The sequence below is a fragment of the Octodon degus genome, unplaced genomic scaffold (genome assembly GCF_000260255.1).
Source record: "Octodon degus isolate 3935 unplaced genomic scaffold, OctDeg1.0 scaffold00001, whole genome shotgun sequence".
NCBI lineage: Eukaryota > Metazoa > Chordata > Mammalia > Rodentia > Octodontidae > Octodon > Octodon degus.
The window spans coordinates 36610149-36632440 of NW_004524577.1; the positions used below are offsets into that span (position 1 = coordinate 36610149).

General features: G+C 43.2%; 1 pseudogene; it reads left to right on the forward strand.

The window, feature by feature from the left end:
- Window positions 1-12127: 12127 nt before the first annotated feature.
- Window positions 12128-12921, forward strand: LOC105743550 (annotated as a pseudogene).
- Window positions 12922-22292: the final 9371 nt, after the last annotated feature.

Consider the following 22292-nt stretch of genomic DNA (forward strand, 5'->3'; position numbering starts at 1 on the left):
TGAAACTTCTAACAAATGGGAGCTAAATAAAATAAGTCTTTCATCCTTTAACTTTGGGAGGTTGGTGTTCTGTTTCAACAACAAGTAACTAAGACACTGGCCATTAGAGAAATGCCAATTAAAACAATACTGAGAGTCCAGCTCATTCCAGAAAGTGTGGCTGTTGTCAAGAAATCCATCAACAGCAATTGCTGGACGGACTGTGTGGAAAAAAAGAACCCTTCTCCACCACTGTTGGTGGGAATGCAGACTGGTACAACCACTGTGGAAATCAGTGTGGAGAAACTTCAAAAACCTAGGATTGGAGGTCCCATTCAACCCAGCTATCCCCCCACCACCCCATATCTTCCTGAGAGTTAAAAGCATCATACCACGATGATACATGCACACACGGGTTTGTAGCAGCACAAGTGTAATAGCTAAATCTTGGAAGTAGCCTAGATGGCCACCAATAGATGAATGGATAAAGACACATACATCTAAAAATTGGCTACGTTTTTGTTTGTTTGTTTGTTTGTTTGTTTGTTTGTTTGTATCAGGGATCAAACTCAGGACCTTGTGCTTGCTGGACAGCGATTATGCTGCTGAGCCATCTCCCCAGCGCTGTGTGTTTAAACATTGTGTTGCTTCTCCTGTGTGAGAAACGCAAGTATAAATAAGGACCAAGGTGGAGGATTGACCTTTGGAAGCAGGAAGAACAGGGAGGACGCAAAGGGAGCAGGAAGGGAAAAGGAACAAAAAAGAATAGATATATGCTTTGTAAATAAGGAGGGGGAGAAGCGCTGAAGAGAGGGGAGAGAAAAGGGGAGAGAACAGGAATCAAGATATATTACGAACAGGTGCAAATTCTCTATTATGAATGTGGTCATTATGTGTTTCAAAAGTGAGCCAGGGCTGGGGACGTAGCTCAGCGGCACGCACGCCTACCTGGTGAGAACTAGGTCCCTAGTTTGATCTCTAGTTCTGAAAAAAAAAAAAAAAAAGAAAGAGTATCAATAAAAATTAATTTTAAAGAACTTGTCTCTTAAATCTAGATAGTTTTTTTTCCTTCATTCTACTATGCATGACATATATTATTACTATATTTCTCTCAATAAATGTCTTGGTGTAATTTTGAATAGAGATGGCAAAAGGACACATCCTTCTGCTGTTTCTGAATGTATGTGAATGTTTTTTCTTTTTATTTTGTTTCGTTTTTTAATGTATTTGGTACCAGGTCTCACTACACAGCTTGGACTTGTAGTGATCCTACTGTCTCAGCCTCCCCAGCACTGGGATTACAGGCATGCGCCACCACACCTGGACTCAGCTGCCAGTTCATGGAGCTCAGGGGCAGGGCCAGCACGCCAAGTGGTGCTGGAGATTGAAACCAGTCCCTGCACTTGCCTAAGCAGGCATTTAGTCTGCTGACCTATCTCACTGGCCCTGTATATGAGTTTATACATAGTCTTTTACCACTAAATATGTCAGCCCTAGTTTTTCACAGATGCAAATTGAGGAAATTCTCTCTAGTTCTAGCTAACTGAGAGTGTTTACTTAAAGAACAAGAATTTATGATGGTCTACCACCATAGAAAGATATAGCTTTGTCTATGTAGTATGATATTGGCTGTTGGTTTTTCATAGATGGTTTTTATCAGACTGAGATGAAGACCATCTATTCCAATGTTCTTTATTGCATTTAGTACAGGGTCTACAGGGCCTCACTATGTAGATCAGACGTGTAGTGATCTCCTCTTCTGCTTTTAGCCTCCCAAGCACTGGGATTACAGGTGCACACTACCACGCCCAGTCTCAGTGCACCTCGGGGGCAGAGCCAGCATGGCATGCTGGGGATCAAATCCCGGCCAGTGTGCTCTACCTAAGTAGGCACTTTAGTCTGCTAAGCTTTCTGGCCGGCCCTTCCAGTTTTCTTTAGATTTTTCTTTTTAAAATCATGCATCGGTGTTGGACTTTGTCCAATTTTTTTTCTTTGTCTATTGAAATAATCATGTGATTTTTGTCTTTGTTTCTGTTATTGTGGTGTATTACATTTATTGATTTGCATATGTTGAACCATCCCTGCATGCCTGGGATGAATTCTACTTGGACATGATTTAAAATTTTCTTGAGGACCTTGCTGTATTCTGTTTGTGAGAATTTTATTGGGGAATTTTGCATATATGTTTATTAAGGACACTGGCCTGTAGTTTTGTCTTGCAGTTGGGTCCTTCTCTGGTTTTGGTTTCAGGGTAGCACTTTCATCCAGGAATGAGTTTAGAAACATTATTTCACTTTGAACTTCATTAAAGAAGTTGGGGCATGTTCCAGAATGATGGCAGCAGCCACACCAGGTTCCAGAATGACACCAGCATGGAGAATCTTTTCCTCGGAATCAGGGTCAGGGTGCTCAGCCATCCAGACACTCAACACCTACATCCAAGAGAGAGGAAAACCTGGCTACTGCTCCAGCTAGCAGCAGACGTTGGCATCCACGTGGTGATGGTTTTAGGCACATTCAGAATGCAGGACTTGTGAGGTTAAGAAGGCTTCCACTTAGATTTCAGAAGGCCTGGGAGACCAGGTGGTGTACTCCTGAAAGGGCAACGTGTGAAGCTGTGAAAGAGAAGCCTATTCAGTGGAAACCCAAAAGTTTGGAAAAGTCAGGAACGTGGATCATCTCAGGGAAACTGCAAGGAGGGAGCAAAGCCAGCCTAAGAGAGAAGCCATGGGTGTTACCACCATTGAGTGTTGTAAGGGTGAAGCCATGTAAGGCCCTGGAGCTCACAACTCATCACAGATTGCTTCAGATGTCCCACATGGAAATGCAGGACTTAATGTTTGCCCTGCTAGATTTTGGACTTGTGTTGGTCCCAATGCTTGGTATCCTGTTGTTTGTACCTTTTGGAATGGTAATGTTTATCTTGTGCCTTTGAATGTTGGAAGTGTTTAACTTTTCTTTTGTATAGGGTTTCACAGCTAAGAGTTTGCCTTGGATTTTGGAGGAGACTTGAGACATTTCAGCAATGCTGAAACTGTTGGAACTTTGGCAACTCTTAGAGACTAGAATGGCTTCTGCATAAAGGGATGTGCATGAGTCTTTGGGGGTCCAGGAGCGGAATGTTATGATTTGTGTATAGGTGTCACCCCAAAGCCTCATGCAGTCATTGGGCAGCTTCTGAAGTGTGTGGTTGATTGTTGTGGGTGTGGATGCTGCACCTGCCCTGGGGCAGGTCATTTGCATTATAACGTAAGGAGGGAAGAGAAGCTATTGGCTTGAGCTGCTGCTACCCCTTCCTTGCTCTTTGCCTCCACCATGAAAGGTTTTTCTCTGCCATGTGCAACTCTACCTTGGAGCCAGCTGAGTATGGACTGAAACCTCCAGTAACTGTGAGCTAAATAAACCTTTCCTTCCTTCAAAAAAAAGAAGTTGGGGAGCAATGGCACAGAGCTTCTCTAAAAATCTTGTACAGTTCAACAGTGAATCTGCTCAGGGTCTGGGCTTGTTGGTATATTTTAAATTACACCTTATATTTCATTGACTTATATTGAGTTGCTTAGAATTTTTGTATCTTCTTAATTAAGCTTTGGTAATTCATATTCATCTAGGATCTTATCCATTTTTTTTTCAAGTTTTCTATCTTATTAGATTACAGGTTCTCAAAAATAGGTGTTAATCTCTTAGATTTCTGCAGGATCTGTTGGTTCCATTATGTTTTCACCCTTTTCATTCTTAATTGCATAAATTTGATTCTTTTCTTTCCTTTTGTTGATAAGGTTGGTGAAGTGGATTGATTGATTGATTGATTGATTGACTGATTGATTGATTTTAAGACCGGGTCTTGCTGTGTATTTCAGGCTACTGGACTAGTCCAGGCTGTCCTCAAACCCATGGCAATCCTCCTGACTCAGCCTCCTGAGTGATGGAATTACTGCCATGTGTCACCATGCCTTGTCAATTTTATTTCTCAAAGAGCCAATTCTTCAATCCATTGATACTTTATATTGTTTTCTTAGTCCCAACTGCATTCATTACTACTCTGATGTTTATAATTTTGTCCCCTGTATGAGCTTTGAAGTTCAAGCTTAGATTATTTATTTGAGCTTGGTCTGTTTCATGGATGTGGGAAAATTACCACTATCCATTTCACTCATGGACTGCTTTCATTGTATTCCACAAATTTTGCTATGTCATATTGGCATTACCATTTAATTGTAGAAGCTATCTAATTTCTTCTTCAATTTCATCTGTGGCCATTGGTTGTTCAGGAGAGTGTTATTTAGTTTCCATGTGTTTATGTAGCTTTTGTGGTTTCTTTGACCACTGCTTTCATTTCACTGCAATATGAACTGATAATATGCATGAGATAATTTCAGTTCTTTTGCATTTACTGAAGCATGAGCTACATATTATGAGTTGATACATGGTCTATTTTGGAGAAAGTCACATATGCTGCTGAAAAAAATGTGCAATCTATTTTTGTGCATGGTTCAATGTAGATATCTACTAAATCCATTTTTCCCCAAGGGATTGGGGGGATTAGCTCAGGTCTAATGTTTCATCATTGATTTTTTTGTTTTGTCTATTGGATCTATTTGTGACAGTGGGATATTGAAGCCCCCTCTCCCATTACAACTGCCTTGTAGCTCATCTAATTTTCGTATCAATTAGCATTTATTTTATATAGTTGAATGTGTCAGTGTTCGGTGCATATACATATATGATTGCTACCTCTTCTTCTTGGATTGCTTCCTTAACAAGTATGTAGTGACCCTCTGTCTCTTCTGATAACTCTTGGTTTGAATCCACTTTGTCTGCTAAGAGAATAGCTACTCCTTCCTGCTTTTTTCCAGGATTCTGTCATATAACGCATTGTTTTCAATCCTTTGGCTTTCAGTCTATGAATTTCTTTTTGAGTTAAATATGTTTCTTACATGTACCATGTTGTTAGATGTTATTTCTTTTGCTTGTTTGTTTGTCTTTGGTCTTTTCAAGACAGGATTTCACTATGTGGCTCAGGCTGCCTTGAACTCACTTTGTACTCCAGGCTGGCTTTGACCTGTCAGCATTCCTGCCTCAGCCTCCCAAGTGTTGAGATTACAGGTATGAGCCACCATGCCCAGCAGGGTGTTGCGTCTTAATCCAGTCTGCCAATCTGTTTCTTTTGATTGGTGAACTGAGATCATTAACATTGATGGCTATAACTGATATATATTGATTTATCCTTGTCACTTATTTCCTGTTGTTGGTTCCTTTTCTTTCCATTCTGTTTGCCTTTCTTGGTGGATTCATTCTGCTGGAATTCATGGAATTGTTTTCTTCATTGTCTTTTTCTACAGTATCCTTAAGGACATTTTGGTGTGCTGGTTTGGTGGTCATGAATTACTTCATGTGTTCTTTATCACAAAAGCATGCTATTTCTTCATCAGGTTTGAAAGATAACTTTCGCAGGGTGTATTGATCTGCGTTGGAAGTTGTTTTCTGTTAGGACTTGAAATACTTCACTCCAAGTGCAATTCTGATTGCACTTCTGCAATCTGATGCAATTCTGATGAGTTTTTGAAGTAATGATTTGTTCTGGAATATTGGCTATGATACGCTTTGGTGTATTTTTTTTTTCTTACAATTGCTAATTGGGCTTCTATATGCTGCCCTTATCTGTAAGTCAAATTCTTTTACCATGCTTGGGAGATTATTTGATACTACTTTTGTGAATAGGTGTTACGGTTTTTGTCTAGTTGTCCCTCCAAAGCCTCATGCAGTCATCAGGCAAGGACTTCTAGAGTTTGAGATTAATTCACCATCAAGGCTGGGATTATGGGTTTTAGCACTGCTGGGATTATAAGTGTGAGTGCTACACCCAGCCTGGGGTGGATTGCCTGAATGCAATTTAAGGGAGACAGACTTGCTCTCTGTTGCCACTATTGCTGCTGCTCCTCCCTGCGCTCTTGCTTTTTGCTGCTGCCATGAACTGCTGCCTTCTGCCCTGTGCTGCTCTGTGTTGGACCCAGCTGAGTATGGACTGAAACCTCCAGTGACTGTGAGCTAAATAAACCTTTCCTTCCTGCATTTTGGGTGTTGGGTATTTGTCCCAGCAAGGAGAGAAGAGTAACTGAGATAATAGGTTTTTATATCCTTTGTGCTTTCTTTCTATTTTTCATTGATTGTGGTTAATTTTATGTTATTCCTGCTTGTATCATCTACCAGCTGTTCAATTTTTGTGTGCGAGGTGCCTGGTATTTTTAAAAAGTCTTTCATTTGGTGGTTGCTAACCTTTGCACGCCTGTCTTCTAGCTCTGATATTCCGTCTTTTTTTTAAAAGGGTAGAATTAATATTTTATTGTCATTTATGCTCAGATGGCAGTTGGGCATATAGTTTCCATACTTATTTTTTTGCAAATTAAAAAAAAATTAAAAGTTTTAAACAGCTGCAGTTACGTTCTTCAGAAAACAATTAGACTAACTCATTAATGGTGGCTTCAAGCTTCTCCTTATTAGTGCCAAAAAACTCACTCACCTTCTCCCCCTTTTTAAAAAACTGGAAGGTTGGCATGCACTTGACATACACTTTGCAGCAACATCCCACCAGTCATCCATGTCTACTTCAAGAAACAACACATTGGAATATTTTTCAGTCAGGGAGTGATATTCCATCTTTATATCAACTGATTCTGCTGCATATACTTTCAATGGAACTTTTAATCTCCTGGATACGTTTGAATATATTTTATGAATTCCAGTTTTTCCTATTTTGTATACATGGCTTCCATCACATTCCTAAGTTCCTCTATTATTATTATTATTATTATTATTATTATTATTATTATCTGTATCTACTCTAGAGTCACTATCAATATTCTTCTTTATGGCCAGCATCTCCTTAGTAAACTATGTAATTATTTTCATTTTTTTGCTAGAACCTCATTCATTGGATTTGCTGCTGTTCTCTTTTGTTTTGCTTTTTGAGATGGTGTCTCACTTTTTATCCCAGGCTGGCCTTGAACTCACCGTGATCCTCCTGCCTCTGCCTCCCACGTGCTGGGATTACAGGCATGAACAACTATGCCAGGCTGATTGGCGACTTTTGTCCCTACCATTTCAGAAAGCCCAATTGAGTGGCTTTTGATTTCTTCCACCTCAAAGCCCACGGATTTGCCTTAGGTGAGCTATAGGTCTGGGCTTGTATCTTACTTAGGCATTTTCCCAATTTCTATTTTTTAAAATATGTTTTCTGCATTGATGTTTGTAAACTACTAATGGTAGGTAGCCTCATCACTAATACCAAGACCTCTTTAAGAAATGATTACAGGGGCTGGGGAGATAGCTCAGCAGTCTAAACACCTGCCTGGCAAGCACAAAGACCCTAGTTTGATTCCCAGTGCTGCATGCTGTGCCAGGCCAGGCACCGTGCCAGCACACCTGTAATCCCAGGGAGCCTGTGACAGGAGGATCACTATGAGTCCAAGCTGTGTAGCGAGACCCTGTACCAAATAAATAAATAAATTTTTAATTAAAAAATAAATAATTCCTTCTCAAAATTGTCTTCTACATACAGCTAGATTGTAGCTTGTGAGAGGGGCGGCCCTAAGGCCCTGCCTCTTCAAATTATTAGTGATTAAATCTCCATATTTAAAAAAAAAAAGAAAAGAAAAGAAAAAAAGGGGCCAGGGAGATGGCTCAGTGGAATAAGTGCTTCCTTGGCAAGCACAAGGGTCTGAGTTCAATCCCCGGTTCCGCAAAAAAAAAATAAAAATAAAATAAATCTCCATATTTGTTTGTCTCAGCACCCAGTTCTTTGTTACAGGACTCATGGTGTCATTTATGAGCCCCAGATAGCCTTGGGCTTGGTATACAAGGAAGAATAACTGATCAGGACACCCACCTAGGCCACTGTCGCTGAAGCAGTATGACCAGTGACATCCTTAGCATTAAGCACGGCCCAGACCTTGACAACCTGAGGTAACTGTTAATTTGTCACCTTTAACCATTGGTAGGAACACTATAGTTATCAACAAAATCTAAAACCTGTCAGAAAATTACATACAGCCAGAAGCCACTTAATAAAGTATTTTTACCCTCAGGGGAGAGAACTTAAAAGGGATAAGAAGAAAAAAGGACATAAAAGAAGACAAACAGATTAGAAACAAGGCTGAAGGGCAAAGGAAGATGACGCAACCTTCAGGAAACTGGTAAGACAGGAGAAAAAGAAAGAAAAAGCACAAAAACAAGGCCAAAGCAAAACATAACTAAAATTAATGTTCACATTCATGAAAAATAATAACAGATGATAGAGAGAAAAAAGAAATAAAACCAAAGCAACAAACAACCCCCCCAAAAACAAAGAAAAACAAACAAGCAGATTTGTCTGTCACTTTCAGCCAATGGTTATCTCTTGGTGTCTACAGTTTTGTGGTGGTATCCAAGGCAAGACCCAGCTCTGTGCCGGGTAACCCCGACAGGTGTGCTGTAGGATTAGAGTGGTGGTGGATAATCCCAGCAAGGCTACAGTAGGGTTGAGGTAGGGTGCTGAGTCGCTGTTTTCAACTCCAGGATGTTAAGCCCAATCCTTGGCTCCCCCTGTGGGGGCTGGGGCCTGAGCCATCAGCCAGCACCACTGGAGGTGTCTCTGGGGGGCCCACTCCTGGCTCCCTGACCCTGTACATTCCCCTGGCTGATCGTCACCCAGTTGCTGTGAGAGCTCAACATTGGGATCTTCAAGACAGAGCTAATTGATGGCTTTTCTGAGTCCTAGGTTCAGTTGGCCTCTTATTCAAAAGCCCTCCGACCAAACCCTCCATCCAGGGAGTTTAGCTGTCACCTGAAGGACTCACAGCACCCAGCACTGCACCTTGCAGCACCCAGCACTGCTCCACTCCTCTGGCATATCTCTCCTTGGAGGCCTCTGGACTCACCTGTCCTCAGGTGCCTTCTCTCTCACTCCATGAGCTGGGAGTGGGGTGGAGGGAGTGCAGCTTGTCTGTTCCCGCCATGCTGCCTTCTGCCTCCTCGCTTTCTCTGCAGGGTCCAGTCTTTCTCCCAAGTCTTCCCTGCGTCCCAGGGCTCCACCTCTTGCCTGCCTCTCTTTCCCAAGGCCTTCTTTTCCAGTGACTGGACTCCGAATCTTGGAAAGCCCACTTTGTTGCTGCTTAGCACTCTGCCATCTCCCCAGAAGTCCCTCTAAAAACTCTTGCCATAAATACATTAGATATCACTTTATACTTCTTCATAAATCAGTGACATTCTTCTACGATACAAATGGACATGTTGGGACCCTGAGCATAAATATCAAGGAACCATGCAAAGACCTGCAAGGGGAAAAAATTGAAAAAGGAAGAAATGTTAGCTTAGCAACGAGGAAAACTCTGTTGTAAAAAGAAAAGCCAAAAAGACATCTCCTTATTGTCATACTATAGAAATGATAGAACTTAAAAGAAGTGAAAAACAATTCCAAAAGTGGTGAACGATTGTGATAATTCTATGGGTGGTGCTGACAGAGTTGACCAACATTAACAAGCTAATCAAAAAAATAAGGAAAAATCCGATTATAAAATATCTGTGCACCTTCTCGGCCAAGTATGGAACCCATTTGTCATTTATTCAGAACAAAAGGCTTCAAAAAGTCATTTCCAATTTAGATTATATTTGCCAAACCAAATGATTGAAAAATACAAGACAGTGAAATATCAACCAGGACTTCTATTATTGATGTCTTTACCACTATGTTTGATAGACATTTTGTTAAAATTATTCCACCCACAGAAAAAAAGAAAGGCCAACAGGACAGTGTAAAAAAAAAGTGTATTATTCAAAGAAAGACAGTAATGCAAAAAAAATTTGGACAGAGACTGTTTTAGTTATTTTTCTTGCTGTTGAGGCAAAATACCAACACCTAAAGTTAAAGACTTATTTGAGGGCTGGTGAGATGGCTCAGTGGTCTAGAGAGCACCTACTTGGAACGAGCTTGGCAAAGCACAGGGACCGCGGTTCAGTCCCCCAGCACCACATGCCAGCCAGCCCCGCCCCCTGGTGGGCTGAGCTGGCCACACACACACACACACACACACACACACACACACACACACAAAAATAAAAAAAAAAAAAAGACTTATTTGACTTACAGGTTTTAGAGATTTCAATGCAGAGTGGGCGGGCTCCAGGGCAGGTGGCAGGTAGAGGTGACTGAGGAGAGACAGTTCATGGCAGGCAGAAGGCAGCAAAACAAGCAAGCCAGGAGCCACAAGCAAAAAATAGCAGCTCCTTTCCGCCGCTCTGATAGTCTACTTAGTCCACTCAGCTTAGGAAGGTGCCAAACCAGTCAGTGGACTACTGTAGTAGTCATGCACCCTGAATCCCAGCATCTCACACTCTAGATCTAACAGTCTCTGAAAAGCCCCAACTATGACAGCAGGAGGCTTTGGGGGAACATCTAAGACACAAACCATGATGGAGATGACATACTACTGTGCAGAATTTATTGTTGAGTTGTATATTGAATATTTTTAAATATACCATACATAGAAAAAGTATTGAATTTCCTATTGTATTATGTTACAAAAGTTAATTTTAAAAAATGCCATGCTTGATCATCCTGTAGTTAAATAATTTATCTGGGATGTGGTTAATTCATGTTGATGGAGAAAGATGCCAAATTTCACCATAAGCCCTGGCTTAGCATGCATCAGAACTATCTGGATTAGTAGCTAGAAATGTAGATTTCCAGGCCTCATACCAAATCTTCAGACTCTATCTGGAAATCTAAGAGAGAAGGGGCGGGGAAGGGAGAAGAAGAGAGAGAGGCAAGGAGCTCAGGGAGGCAGGACAGGTAAAGTCAAAATAATTAATGATCACTATGATAAGTGATGCCAATATTAAATAATTGTTGAATAACAATTAACATGTTTTCATTATTAAAATTTTTATCTTGAGATAATGATATATTCATATGCAGTTATAAGAAATCGTGCAGCAGGTCTCACATTCCTTTTACTTTGTTGTATCTTTTTTTTTAATGTGTTTAGGACATGGTCTACAGGGTCTCACTACTAGATGGGACTCATAGTGATCCTCCTGTTTTCAGCCTCCCAAGCACTGGGATTACAGGCACGCACCACCATAGCTCATAATCCTTGTCTCGGTTGCAGTCTCAGCATGCCCCAGGGGGGAGGGCCAGCACAGCCCTCCAGGGATTGAACCCCGGTCCCTGCGCCTGCCTAAACAGTATAAAACTATACTTCAGATCATGGCCATAGATCTGGACATTGATACCGTCAAGGCCTGGAGATGAACATCTTAGTCACCTCCAAGAACTCTCAGGTGTCCCATTGTCGTCACACTCACTTTGTTAATCTCCATCCCAGTCTTTAACCCTAGCTACTAGTTTTGTTTTCCAGTCATTTTGTTGTAGGCAGCCCAGCTAGATAGAAATATTATAGGCAGTTAGACAGGGCCAGGTTCTCAAGGAGACAAGATGGAAGACAAGGTGACTTTGCACCTTGGAAGAGACAGACACCCCCATGTGGGCCACCCCTCAAGACCAAGACAAAAAGAGGAAGCACAGCTACATACTTCCCTAGGGATGGGCATTAGGGATTGATATCCTAAATAGTATCAAATCAACTTGAATGAGCCCAAATGAGTCACTAGCCCAACCCCCAACAGGAAGAGACCCTGTTCTGTATTCGTGCCCACTTGCTACATGACTCACTTTCCCTTTTGATACTGGATTTAATCAATTTTACCTGAGCAATGGTGCTTGTAATATCATTGGTTGACCATAGTTTGGTCCCACCTCCTGCCCAACTAAGCAAGTTCCCATGTCTTCTCCACCACCTTAGACCCGCCTCACCACATGGTTTTCCTCTATAAAATTCCCTGGAAGAAATAACTTGGGTGGGGGGACATCTACCCGCTCTGGCCTCCCCTCTCCTGTCCCTTTCTCGAGACAGGAGCTTTCTTTCTCTCAATAAATATATTCTGCTCATAACCTCCGTTTGTTCCTAAAATTCATTCTTCGGTTTTAAAGAACACAAACTCATGCAGGTCAGGTCCAGAGATCGTTTTTCTCTATGTCATTTAGAGGTTCCTTGTATTGTTTGGAGGTCACCCATCCTTTTCTCCCTGTATCAATTTCAAAATTATTATATAACAGATGGGGAAATGGGCTCCTGGCTCTGTGCAGGCCTCTGAGGAAGCGAATCCAGCGCGCATCCGAACTACGAGAACCGCCACCAGGATGGTGGGCAAGAGCAGCAAGAAGCCGCAGCACACCGCCACTACAGGCTGAGACGCATCCTACGAGACAGCGGGGTCTTCACCAGCACCTTCCAGGCTTTCGACGAGCATATGAGCTCGATCCTCTGTGACTGTGATGGATGCAGGGAGATCAAGCCAAAGAACTCTAAGCAAGAAGAAAGAGAAGAGAAAGGAGTCCTCGGCCTGGTGCTGCTGCGAGGGGGCACCTGGTCTCTATAACAGTGGAAGGACCTCCTTCCAAAGATACTGGCACTGCCCGGGTACCACTTGCCGGAGCTGCTGGGGGCCCAGAGATCGGTCGGGCTGTGGGTAGAGGAACCCCAGCTGGGGTGCCCATGCCACAGGCTCCTGCAGGACTCGCTGGGCCAGTCCGTGGGGTTGGTGGGTCATCCCAACAGGGGATGAGCCCACAAGGAAGAGCCACTATTGAGGCTGCTGCAGCTGCTGCCACAGCTAGTATCGCAGGGGCCCCGACCCAGTACCTGCCTGGTCGTGGGGGTCCTCCTCCACCTATGGCCCGAGGGGCACCCTGTCCAGGAACGATGAGCCCTCCTCCTGGCATGTGACAACCCATGAGTCCCCAGTGGGGATCCCTTCTGGAAGAGGGACTCCCATGGGCATGCCCCCTCCAGGGATGTGGCCCCTCCTCCAGGGCGCTTTCTCCCCAGAAGGCACCCTTTAAGGCCCTAGACTCATCTTGCCCTCCTCTGCTCCCTGCCTGTCTCCTCTGAGGCTGTACATAGTCCTTTCATTTCTTTGTGGCCTATGAAAGTGGTTTATAATAAGCTCTTTTAAGAGACTATTATAAAAAATATTATATAATAGAATCACATATTCTGTAACTTTCTGTGATTGCCTTTTTGCTCTGGGCATTACCCTCTGACGGCTCCTCCATGTTGTGTGTAATCCGTGATTTGTCCCACTTCGTTGCTGAGTGCAGTGATGCTGCACGATATGGATGTACCGCTGCGTGTCTAACCAGCCACCTTTAAGGGACAGCTGGGTGAGCTACCCAGGAGGCTGAAGCAGGAAGATTGCGAGTTGGAGGCCAATCTGGGCAACTTAGCAAGACCTAAAAAGCAAAATGAAGATACAGCTCAGAGCTCCCCAGGCTCAATCCCCATTAGCAAAACAAATCTGGGTTATTTCCAGTTGAGTCTATAATGAGTGTGCTAACCATTTTTCTTTTCTTTTTTTTTTGGAGGGGAGGGGTGGGCTGGCTCAGCTTGCCCTGAGGGCAAGGATGGCGCAGCATGTGGTGTCAAGGATCAAACTGTAGTACCCTGTGCCTGCCTAGGCTTGCTTACGCAGCTGCTTTAGACCACTGAGCTACCTTGCTGGCCCCTAGTTATTTTTCTGTCAATGGGAAAAATATATCTGACACCTATAACTTAAAGGAGGAGAGGTTTAGTTTGGCTCATTGTTCTAGACATTTCAGTCCATGGTTGACAGGGCCGAATGCAGAAATGGGGTATGGAAGTGTCTGCTGGGAAGGAAGGCTGCTTGCATCGCGGCCACAAGGAAGCAGAGAGGAACGTCCCTCCAGGCCTCTCCTCAGCGACCTACGTCTTCAGCGCCTCAGCTATTGACACATCTGTGGAGAAATCCACTGATAAACAGGGCACCCCATGACACAATCACCTTGCAAAAGCCCCACCTGTGAGCACGAGGCCTTCGGGAGCCGCTCTAGATCTAAGCCACTAGGGTGAGGAAAGCTACTAAAGACATTGGTGGACAGCTTTGGGATGAACATGCATTTTCATTGATCTGGAGTAGAGTGCAGCTGCTGGGTGGTACCGTGGCATGCCAGCCAGTAGGATTCTACAGTTTCACATTCCCACAGCTGCATATTAGCCGTTGTGTTTCTCCATATTCCTGACAGCATTTCATATTGTCCATGTTTTGGACATTTTTTATTAGTGCCTGATGATGGCATTCATTTGGGGAAGTTTGCATGTGCATTTAGTACACCTTATCCCATTATTCCTCCCTCCTTTCCCTCCCCATCCCCACTGGTCCCCTTTCTTGTCTCCAGAAGTTTATCTTCTGATGTGTATCCTCTCTCCTTTTTAGTTTCTGCTTATTAATTTACGCATTTTTAAGCTTTTTCATGTAAGAGAAATAATTCCATATTTAGCTTTCTGGTCTGGTTACTTTTGCTTAACACGATGGCTGCTAGCCACCTAAACTTGCCTGTGAATGACATGATTTCATTCTTTGTGGCTGAATAGCATTCCTTCATGTATGTAGGTGTTTCCTTTATCCAGTCCTGTGCTGACAGGCACCTGGACTGTTTCCATCATTTAGCGATTGTGAATCGCACTGCTAGTAACATGGGTGTACGTGTATCACGTAGTACGCCGCCCCCATTTCTTTCAGGAGTGTGCCAAGGAGTTCTATAGCTAGGTCAAACTCTATTTCAACACTTAGCCTTTTGAGGAAATCTCCATGCTAATTTTCATAGCAGTTGTACCAGCTCCCACCAACAGTGGAGGAGGATTTCTTTTTTCCTCTGTCCTCGCCAGCACTCTGGCTATTCTGACTGGGCTGGGTTGAATCTCCATGTAGTTGCAGTTTGCGTTTGTTGGATGCCTAGAGATGTTGAAATATTTTCTTACCCTTTTTGGCCATTTGAGCTTCTTTTGAGAAGCAGTTATATGGGGTTTTTTGTTGTTGGTGGTGGGGGCCTTGTTCTCATTTTTGTTGTGTTTTTTGAGATGGGGGTTTGTTACATAGCACAGGCTGGCCCTGAACTTGCAGCGATCCTCCAGACTCAGCTGCCCAAGTGCTGGGATTATGGGTGTGCACTACTAGGCTCAGCCATTTCCTCTCTTAAATTAGATTCCCTGCAGCCGCACTTACTCCCCTAATCCACTTACTTATGATGGTTAATGTTAAGTTCTTTATATATTCTAGCTATTATTCCTCTATCAGATAGGTATCTAACAAAGATTTTCTCCTATTTAGTGGGTCCTCTCTTCACTCTTAATCGTTCCCTTTGCTGTGCAAAAGCTTTTTAATTTGATGCCATCCATTGGTGGATTTCTGACACATATTCTTTGCTTTTGGAGTTTTGTTCAGGAAGTCTTTGCCTCTGCCTATGACTTCAAATGTTTTTACAGTGTTGTCTTCAGGAAATTTCAGTGTTCCTGCTTTTATATCTAGGACTTTGATCCATTTGGGTTTCATGCCAATACAGGGTGAGAGGTAGGGATGTAGTTTAAATTTTCTGCATATTTGTTGAAAGCAGTGGAAGCTAGAAAATTGATCAAATGCGTGTAGGTGGGACTAGTCAGTGCCTAAAGCAAAAAAGCTACCTCAGTCCTGAGATAAGCATCCTGTCTGGTTAAGGTCAGCTATTAGTCACTAGGCAACCTTGTGTCACGTGATACTAACTTTGCAGAAGTATAAATAAAGGATCGTTTTGTCCTGCGGTTGTGTAAATCTTGCCCATCAGGCAGACCAGCGACCACCTAGCCCAGCTTTTGTCTTCTTGTCTATCTTTTCTCATTCCTGCCGCCATTTCTCCCCAGGTAGAACTGATTGCAGTAAGATCCACGGATCCCTGCACATACTGATCTCGTTTTCCTGAGAATATTTGTTGAACAGATTGCCTTTTTTTCCAGCGTATTTTGACTTTTTTTGTCGGAACTCAGAATGCTGGAAGTGCTTGGCTTTGTTTCTGAGTCCTGTACCCCATTCCCGTTTTGTGACTGTGCCCTGTTCTCTTGTTATAATGACTTTAAGGTATAAATTGAAGCTCAGTATATGATAACTCCAGACTGGCTCTTTTTCTTCAGAATTGTTTCCACTACTTCGGAACTTTTCTGATTCTAGATGAAGTTCAGTATTGACTTTTCTAATTCTGTAGAGGATGAATTTATTTATTTATTTATTTATTTATTTATTTATTTATTTATTTTTGTGGTACTGGGGATTAAGGAATTTTTTTGGTGGAGGGGCTTTGCTCAAGCTGCCTGAAGGGCAGTTCTGGTAAGGCAGGTGGAGCTGGGGATTGAACCACAGAATCCTGCTCCTGACTGCCTTTGCATGAGCAGACACTTAAACAACTGAGCTAAGGGCAAAATTTAAATTCCGCTGATGTTCTAATAGGAATTGCATTAAATCTATAGATCATTTTTGTTAAGATGGCATTGGGATAATAATTTGCCAATCCAGAAACAAGGGGTGTCTTGCCATTGTCTCAATATCTCATTTTCAATATCTTTCTGCAGCGCTCTGTAATGTTCATTATAGAATCTTTACCTCTTCGCTTAGGTTAATTCCTACGTATCTAATTCTTTTGGAAGCTATTGCGGATGGAATTATTTTCTTAGTTTCTTTCTTAGTGAGATCATTATTGCTGTATGGGAATGCAATTGATTTTTGTGTATTGATCTTATGTTTTGGTGTTTTGGCTTTTAGTCACCCTCATGCGGGAGGGCACATTCCACTGCATGATGGGTTTGCTTTTTATTTCCCTAATGGCTAATGATGCAGAGAATCTTTCACGTGCTTGTTTGCCATCTGTACACGGAACATGAAGTATCTTTCTGAGCCCTTGGCCATTTTTCTAATTAAATTATTTTTTCCATTAAGTTCTAAGTGTTCTTTATGTATTCTTTACTTTTAATTTTAGGGAAGGATCCACAGGGTGTTCAGGATCTCACTGCTAGATCAGACTGGTAGTGATTCGCCTGTTTACAGCCTCCCAAGAGCTGGGACTACAGGTGCGCGCCACCACTCCCAGTTTCAATTGCTGTCGCAGAGTCTGGCTCAGCAGGCCCTGGGGATCAACCCCCCGACCCCTGCTTGCAGGTGCTTTAATCTGCTGAGCTATTTGGCCAGCCCTTATATAGTCTAACTAGTAGTTATTTTTCAGACTTACTTTTCTTCTTTTCTCCAGAAAATCCTTTTCTTATACATAGAGCTTATATTTCCTTCCTCATAACAGGGTCTTTCACAAAGCAAAAATTTTATATTTGGATATGATGTAATGTATCCATTTTTTCCTTTGATGGATCAAGCGTCTACTGTCAAATCTAAGAATTTTTGCCTAGTCTTGGATCCCAAAAATTTTTTCCTTTTAATTTTTTTTTTCTTAGAAATCCCTATTCCTAGTATACTGAGAGTTTTACTTATTATAAATGAGAGTTTAAATCTCTTTTCTGTGTCCATTACTGTGATCATATACATTTTATTTCTAGCATGTGTATATGGGAGATTACATTGATTTTTTTTTTTCAAATACTGAAAGTACCTTGCATTCTTGTGTTATTCATCTGATTCATTATGGATTTTATTTGCTAACATTTTGTATTTTTTTTCATTCTAGTATTTATTTATTTATTTATTTATTTATTTATTTATTTTTTTGTGTGTGTGTGTGTGTGTGTGTGTGTGTGGCCAGCTCAGCCCACCAGGGGGCGGGGCTGGCTGGCATGTGGTGCTGGGGCATTGAACTGCGGTCCCTGCGCTTTGCTTTGCTTGGCTTAGTTTGTTCTAAGTAGATGCTTTAGACCAACGAGTCATCTCACCAGCCCATACATTTTGTATTTAATAGGTAAGTGAATGGGAGTAGTAAGAGAAAGAGCTGGTTTTAGTGAGCATCATTAGCGCCTCTGGTGTGGTCCCCAGAACACATTTTGAAAGATGTCAGACTGAACTGGAGGTAGAACGAGCTGTAGCCATCAATAGTTTAGGTCAGGCATGACTAGTTCTAGTCTAGAAGGCTTCCTTATGGTCAGGAGACACAAGGTAAACGTCGAGGGGCCGGTGGAACACTGTGCTCCGGAGCCTGGATCTGCCTCTTAGCAGGTGAGCAGCGTTTCTCAGGGCCAGGAGGACAGGCTGGAGTCTGTGTGGACAAACCATCACCCTGGCCCCCTCTGCTTACTGCGGAGCCCGCGTACCTGACTCTCCTGCAAGAAGTGAAACTCAGCCCAGTCATGCCATTAAATTTATTTTAGTATTCATATATATTTTAAGCCTTTGTAAACCTTTCCCACACTCTTATAAATCTTTCCCACACTTTTAAAACCATTTCTAATGTTCTTATCCATTTTCTAAACTCATAAACTTACATCATTTTAACAACACAACTATACTGTACAGTACAATACATATTCATCTGCTAAAGAAATACTGTAAACAATGTATTTCATTTCAATTTAATATTCTTTTTTTTTATTTTAGGGAAGGGTCTACTGGGTGCTCAGGGTCTCACTACTAGATCAGACTCATAGTGATCCACCTGTTTACAGCCTCCCAAGAGCTGGGATTACAGGTGCGCACCACCATGCCCAGTCTCAATCGCCATCTCAGCGTGCTCCGGGGGCGAGGCCGGCACGGCAGGCTGGGTGATTGGACCCCTGGCCCCTGCACCTGCTTGCAGGCGCTTTAATCTGCTGAGCTATTTGGCCAGACCTTAATATTCTTTTAATGTTAGAATTACTATATTAAATATATTTCGTATATTTTAAAATTTTTAGACAAAAATCATTAAAACCATAAATGCTATGCATATAAATACCTATACAGTATTTCACAGTACCTCAAAATCCTGTGATACAGTGAAAAATCCATGACAAATAATTTAGATGAATATTTTTGAAAACCTTTGAAATAGTCTACAAAAGTCAAACCACAAAATAGCAAAGGACTACTGTATAGAATTCTGAAAAAACTTTAGAAAAATCTAGGGCTGGCAAGATAGCTCAGTGGACAAGGATCCTGCTTTGGCCAGCACAGAGACCAGGGTTTGATGCCCAGTCACTCATGCTGTGCCAGCCCTGCCCCCGGAGCATGCGGAGCCGGTGACCCAAGTCCAGTTGTGGTGGCACAGGCCTGTAATCCCAGCGCTGGGGAGGCTGAAAATAGGAGGATCACTACAAGTGATCTGCGTAGTTAGACCCTGTATCAAATACACACACAGCTCAAAACTTCAGAAAATCAGCCCATTTAACCTTTGGGCTTCCCCCAAGTGCTCTAAGCTGAGTTCAGGTGCCTTGGTCTACTATCTAAGTGAAACAATGCCAAAGAGAAAGGTATGCAATGAATTCTAGAAAGTAGGAAAACAAAACCAGCTTGGGCTTCTTCTAGTTGCGTTAGAATCAAGACCTTGTTTGGGGTAAGCAAGCCCATTTTTTCCTATTTCCATCTGACCATTTCAGCTGCGGCGACTAGAGAGACCCAGAGGCCAAGACAGGTGGGGTCAGCAGCTTTCACGTCTGGCAACTTTAAATGGCCAGGTGTGTTGGTGAAGGTACATAGCAGGGACCTTTGCAGGGCTGGAATCTGGGATAGCTGCGGTAGCTGATTTAGTTCTTTTCAGAAAGATGTACCTCAGAGGGAAGCATGGTAGAGTGTTGTTAACCAGAACAGCTGACAGACTAACCTTGCAGTTAATAACAGGATGAAGATAACTCTTCCTACCACCACTCCACACGGAAGCATTCTGGATTCGGGATTAAAACCTACAAAACAGAAAAAAAAAAAATGGGAAAAGAAAAAGCTATGCACACAGGACTGCAGCTGTCCCGTGCAGTAGAGCCAGCCCTAAGCAATTGCAGCCTGAGTGTGAGCAAAAGCCCAGCCCTGCTCACCTCTGATTGAAAAATAATAACAGGGCAAGAAATGCTTTCTGCTCATGAGGCACGATGGAGGGTGTCACACGTACGTTCTGCTGGTCTTGGGGCCACAGGTAAAAGACTGTGAGCATGTTAAAAGCAGAGTGTTTGTCCTCAGTCATCCCTAGGGCCACAGTCATCCTGTGGAGACCTTCCAGAGCTGCCCATGGAACACTGAGAACAACCCGGGCCTGGTGCCATGCGCCTGTAATCCCAGCAGTCAGGAGGCTCGTTCGGGAAGATCATAGTCAGCTCGAGGCCAGCCTGGGCCCTGCCTAAAAAACCCAAAATGACAAGAACAAACAAAAACACTCAGAAAATAAAAGTTTACTCCACAGCAGGCGTATATGATACTGGCATCAGCTAGGTCAGGAAGCCATCAGCCCCAGCAAACAATGATGAGGATGTAACAGAGAAAATAAAAAATTGAAATCCATCCTTTTTAACCCCAAGAGATAGATAGATAGATAGATAGATAGATAGATAGATAGATAGATAGATTTATAATTTATTTGGTTCTTACAGGGTCTCCCTATGCAGTTTGGACTCACAGTGATCCTCCTGTTTTCAGCCTCTCCAGCACTGGGATTACAGGTGTGTCCACTACACCCGGACTGTGTGACCCTGTGGCCCTGTGGTCTGCTCATCCCGCCTTGAGGAAAGGGCTGGCACGGCATGTGGTGCCAGGGATCAAACCACAGTCCCTGTGCTTGCTGAAGTTTGCCTCAGCAGGCACTTTAGTCCTCTGAGCTATCTCGCTGGCCCCTGACCCCAAGAGATTTCAAGGGAATGAAGAGTATACAAAGAGGAAAATAGCAGCCTTTCCTCTTTGCTCCACAGGGCTGCCACACAGAGAGGGACTGTAAGCACCTAGTGGGTGTTAGAAAGATGCAGAGGTCTAGACAGTGATGGAGCTTGGGGACTCCTCTCCCCTGGAATTGTCCTGGGATGGGCTTCGCTCCTCATCATGCCTGAGGAAAACCGCTGGGCACAGGGGGCTGACTGAGGCCCCACAGGCCGGGACCCGGGGCGTGAGCTGTCATTCTCACTCTTCACTCTGTTTCCAGGCCCATATTCAACGGGAAGCCAGAAATAAGACGCACCAAAGTAGTCCAGACAAGTCAGCCTCGGGGAAAGAGGAGGCGAGAAGGGTAACTGGAGACACATGTATTGGAAGACGTGGCGCCCCTGCCTCCCTCTTTCATCTCCCTGTTCCTACTACCTCCAGCTCACATGCACGCAATCTCTTTCTCCCTGCTTCCCTCTCTCCCTCTCCCCCTCCCTCCCTGTTTCTTGCCTTGAATCATCCTCACTGGACCATTTATTTATTTATTTATTTATTTATTTATTTACTTGGACACAGGGTCTTGCTATGCAGCTCACAGTGATCCTCCTGTCAGCTTCCCCAGCGCTGGGATTACAGGCATGAGCCACTACGCCGGGTTTCGGAGTTGGCATGTGGCAACAGGAATTGAGCCTGGGTCCTTGCGCTTGCTAGGCAGGTGCTTAGTCCGCCGGCCTATCCCCTGCCAGCCCCTCACTGGACCTATGTAGAAGCACTGTGCCACCTACACTCATCCTTTTGCTCAGTTCCAACATCATTTCCTCCAGGGAGCCCCTCTTGGTTCCCAGGCCAAGGCTAAATATGCTTTCTCTGTTTTTCCATAAAAATATGGATTAAGGGCCAGCCAAATAGCTCAGCGGATCAAAGCACCTGCAAGCAGGCACAGGTGTGTGGGGGGTTCGATCCTTGGGTCTGTCCTGCCAGCCCCGCCCCCAGGGCACACTGAGATAGCAATTGAGACTGGGCTTGGTGGTACCCACCTGTAATCCCAGCTCTTGGGAGGCTGTAAACAGGTGGATCACAAATCCGATCTAGTTCAGTGAAACCCTGTACATGCTGTAGACCCTTCCCTAAAATACAAAAAAAAAAAGAAAAGAAAAAATGTATTAATGTTCTAAAACATACATTGCCTACGCTCCTTTCTAAGTAACCCCCAGTTTGTGTTATTTCATTTATTCCTTATAACTTTATCACAAAGATGCTATCATTAGTCTCCATTTATTTGTTTGTTTACTTATTTACTTTTTTGTTTGAGATAGGTTTTTGTTATGTAGTCCAGGCTGATCTTGAACTCACTATGTAGCCCAGGCTGGCTTCAGACTCCCACATGCAGAGATTACATCAGGCATGTCCCACCGTACCTGGCTATACCCCCAATTTACAGAAAAGGAAACTGAGGCACAAAGCAGTTACTTGACCAGGCTCACACAAAGAAGTTAATGATGGAGCCTAGAGTTGGGTTCAGGTAGACAGAATCTAGAGTCTACACTGTTAACTACTGTGCTAAATTACTTCCTATTTCAAACTATGTTTCCAATGACTTGTACATTCTCCCAGGTTTTAATTAGTTAGTTAATTTGTCTTGTAGA